At 60.9% G+C, this 4,405-nt stretch overlaps 1 non-coding gene across 1 annotated transcript; it reads right to left on the bottom strand.

The window, feature by feature from the left end:
• Positions 1-382: 382 nt before the first annotated feature.
• Positions 383-536, bottom strand: LOC138448338 (5.8S ribosomal RNA). The gene has a single exon (XR_011260155.1). It is a non-coding gene; the product is annotated as a 5.8S ribosomal RNA (ribosomal RNA).
• Between the last annotated feature and the right edge of the window lie 3,869 nt (positions 537-4,405).

A 4,405-nucleotide genomic window follows, 5' to 3' on the forward strand; every position in this document is an offset into this window, starting at 1 on the left:
TGGAACATTGCCAATCAAATGAATACTCACTTGTACAATTCTTTGACGTAAAAAAGTAAAATCAGAACCCTTGAAAGTCACAAATGGTGTCGGCTAGTTGGAAACTAGTAGATACATAAGGAATTTGTAGCGGATATATGCACAAATCTTGCCAATAATCTTGGACAAGGATAAATCACTGTGGGTAATAAGATATACAATTCGAAAAGTGCAAAATGACACAGTGAAATTAATAATAATCCATACAGTGATAAGAAAAATGGCATATAAGGTTGGTTACATTATCTCAGGGTAATGCCTGTTACAGTGAAATGACAGCTTAGTCTAAATAACAATACTTGGCTAACTCAAAACATTTAAGGATGGCTACATAAAGGTGAAGCGACCCTCAGACAGGCGTAGCCCAGGGAGGAACCCGGGGCCGCAAGGTGCGTTCGAAGTGTCGATGATCAATGTGTCCTCCAATTCACACTAATTCTCGCAGCTAGCTGCGTTCTTCATCAACGCGCGAGCCGAGTGATCCACTGCCAAGAGTCACAGGCAATTTTTTGTTTGGTTCCAGACGTCGGCCCGAACCTGCCAGTGTAGGAGAGGCCGGGGGTAGGCAGCGCCACCTGTCCCGCCCGCCGCAGGCGAGACACAGCCCGGCGCCCCGTCTAGCTGCCCCACTTGGGAGTCGGCCGAGACCATCGGGAGTTTTAAGAGAAAACAAAAAAAACATCCAGGCGCTCAGCCCGGGAAGCCTGCGTGGCGGCAGGGCTTCCCACGGCGACAGAGGCAGGCCGCTCCGCCGCCGGCCCACCCGGCCCGATTCCCGCTCAGCCTACCCCCGGCCCCGACCCACTCCGCCGCTCCCCTTGTGGGGAGCCGGACGGAGAGGCGGGCCAGAGTTGGCACGGGCAGGGGGGTCGGGTGGGACCACTAGAGTCTTCAAACCACAGCCCAGCCGCACGGGGCCAGGCTCCAGGTACCTGGTCGAGAGGGAAGATCGCCCGCTGTGCCGGCAGGCCTGGCCATCGCTCGCCCATGCAGACGTGGGCGGCCGGAACCTCGACACCCGCCCGTCGAGTACGCCCGGCTGCGCCATGGCTCAGGGCTCGCCCAGCGTGCCGGGCCCCTGTCCGCCCTGGGGAGGTGTCCCTCGAGAACGGCCGGGCTTCCCTCAGCTCCCGGCTGCTCCCACTCGGGGGCTTCCCTGCCGACCGGGGAGCGCCCGCTCCGACGCCCGGCCTGCTGGCGGGTCGGGGTGGAGGAGCGCACCCCCGCCCGGAGCGGCGGCTCAGGGGCCAGCTCGGCGAGGAGAGATGCAAGGGGGACCCGCTCAGGGCGGACCTCCCTCTCCCCCTCCGGTCGGCTGGGGACGTCCCCCCGGCGGGTTAACCCAACCCCGCCGGGGCGTCCCCGTCCGTCTGCTGGGTCGCGGACCCCCCTCTGGCGGAAGGGGGTCCCGCTCCCCGGGCTGTGGGTCGTGCGCGTCTGGGACGCAACCGAGGTCGGGCCTGCGGCTCTCCCTCCGCCTGCTCCGCCGTTAATGATCCTTCCGCAGGTTCACCTACGGAAACCTTTTTCCTACTTTTACTTCCTCTTGATAGTCAAGTTTGATCGTCTTCTCAGCGCTCCGCCAGGGCCGTTGCCGACCCCAGCGGGGCTGATCCGAGAACCTCACTAAACCATCCAATCGGTAGTAGCGACGGGCGGTGTGTACAAAGGGCAGGGACTTAATCAACGCGAGCTTATGACCCGCACTTACTGGGAATTCCTCGTTCATGGGAAATAATTGCAATCCTCAATCCCTATCACGAACGGGGTTCAGCGGGTTACCCGCTCCTGTGGGCGAAGGGAAGACACACACTGATCCGTTCAGTATAGTGCGCGTGCAGCCCCGGACATCTAAGGGCATCACAGACCTGTTATTGCTCGATCTCGTGCGGCTGAACACCACTTGTCCCTCTAAGAAGTTGAACGCCGACCGCTGGGGGTTGCGTAACTAGTTAGTATGGAGGAGTCTCGTTCGTTATCGGAATTAACCAGATAAATCGCTCCACCAACTAAGAACGGCCATGCACCACCACCCACAGAAACTAGAAAGAGCTATCAATCTGTCAATCCTTTCCGTGTCCGGGCCGGGTGAGGTTTCCCGTGTTGAGTCAAATTAAGCCGCAGGCTCCACTCCTGGTGGTGCCATTCCGTCAATCCCTTTAAGTTTCAGCTTTGCAACCATACTCCCCCCGGAACCCAAAGACCGCCAGCTCGATCCCAAGATCCAACTACGAGCTTTTTAACTGCAGCAACTTTAATATACGCTATTGGAGCTGGAATTACCACGGCTGCTGGCACCAGACTTGCCCTCCAATGGATCCTCGTTAAAGGATTTAAAGTGCACTCATTCCAATTACAGGGCCTCGAAAGAGTCCTGTATTGTTATTTTTCGTCACTACCTCCCCAAGTCGGGAGTGGGTAATTTGTGCGCCTGCTGCCTTCCTTGGATGTGGTAGCCGTTTCTCAGGCTCCCTCTCCGGAATCGAACCCTGATTCCCCGTTACCCGTGGTCACCATGGTAGGCACAGAAAGTACCATCGAAAGTTGATAGGGCAGACATCCGAATGCATCGTCGCCGTCACGGGGACGTGCGATCAGCCTAAGGTTATCTAGAGTCACCAAAGCGGCCGGGCGAGCCCGGATTGGTCTTGGTCTGATAAATGCACGCATCCCGGGAGGTCAACGCTCGTAGGCATGTATTAGCTCTAGAATTACCACAGTTATCCAAGTAACAGATGGAGCGATCAAAGGAACCATAACTGATTTAATGAGCCATTCGCAGTTTCACTGTACCGGCCGTGTGTACTTACACGTGCATGGCTTAATCTTTGAGACAAGCATATGCTACTGGCAGGATCAACCAGGTAGCCGCACCTGCTGGAGGGTGGCAACGGGGGAGCCACGCGCCCGCCTCGGAGCCGACCTTCACGCCCTGCTGGGGGGGGTGGTGGAGGACCCGAGCATCGGGCCCTGGGGCGGACCGGTCGGTCACGCGGGCACCGGCGGCCCGGCCTGCTCCGCCACACCACACGGGGTGGGTGGGAGGTCGAGGCCGGGCCCAGGCACAACTTGGAGCGGTAGGGGGTTCGCCCACAATGCCGCCACCGGAGCGGCTACGCATGGGGTCGGCACCCTACAGAACGTGCATTCCGAGCTGCAGGAGAAACGTGCTCGGTGGAGCAGGGGCCGCGTCGTAGCTTGCAGTAGGCACACCCGTGCTGGGGCTAGCTAGCGCCACCCAACCCCGTCCACTCTGATCGGACCACTGGGGAAGCTGCCGGGCTGATCGGCCTTCACTCTGCTCGGAGGGGAGAGCCACCCACACGGGGGTGGGGGCCCTCCCCAAAGACGGGGGCATACCCTCGACACGGTCCCAAGGCGGGTGGAAGCGAATTGCTTGAAACAACAGCCGAGGTTGGCCAAGCAGTCCAACTCTAGACGGACCAAGCGCTCCAAATCGATCGCATGGAGTGCTCGGAAAAGAGCACCCCCAGCAGCCCAGTCTCTGCTGGGGCGCTGCACGGCCCTCCGGCTGGCCGGGCCCGGGAAGGTGCAGTGGTTTCACCGCGGAGCCCGGGCCGGGCAGCCAGCGGCGAAAAATACCCTGGAGGACACGCAGACAGGTCCCTCTCCTCCCTGTCTATAGTAATCCGCAGGAAGGTGACTGAGCTTTCTTGTAAAGCGCGTGCCCGGAGCGACAGAGGGGGACCTCTCGGCGAAACCGCCCGGGCTCCTTATAGACCCAACTGGAGACGAATTTCAGATTGACGCCCATCCGGACTTCCAGAGCGGCCCGGCCATCTGGTCCTTGCAGTCGTTCCTATGGACCACCACCAGATGGCCGGCCTCGGAGAGCGGCCATCTGGTAGGGCCATGCATTCCAATGGGCCTGGACGGGAAGTGCTCTGTGGGCCCCGGACCCGCCTGGCAAAGGACCAAGGGCCCAAGGGCATGCATGGGCCAGCACCGGCAGGGCCTCCTCGAGCTCCGGCCAGGCCGCCTCAGAGCTTTTCTCCCGCCACATTAGAGCTTTTCCCTACGGGGAGGGACGGGGACCCCGCCGGGCGTGGGGACCTTTGTAGGACCCAAGGCCGGGTTGCAGCAGCCCCCGGCCACCTCCCTGGAGCTCTGGCCCGGGATGCCATAGAGCTCCCCCTCCGCATTGGAGCTTCTCCCGCCGGGGAGGCACGGGGACCGCCGCCGCCACTGCGCACGGGGGACGGGCGCCCAGGGCCAGGTGGCAGCAGCCCGGCCTTGGGCGCCTGCCTGGAGCTCTGGCCCGGGCCTCCTTAGAGCCGCCCCACTCCGCATTAGAGCTTCTCCCTCCGTGGAGGGACAGGGACCCCCTCCGGGGCTCCCCAGGGGC

This window comes from Ambystoma mexicanum, chromosome 3q (assembly GCF_040938575.1).
Source record: "Ambystoma mexicanum isolate Mex_15411 chromosome 3q, UKY_AmexF1_1, whole genome shotgun sequence".
NCBI lineage: Eukaryota > Metazoa > Chordata > Amphibia > Caudata > Ambystomatidae > Ambystoma > Ambystoma mexicanum.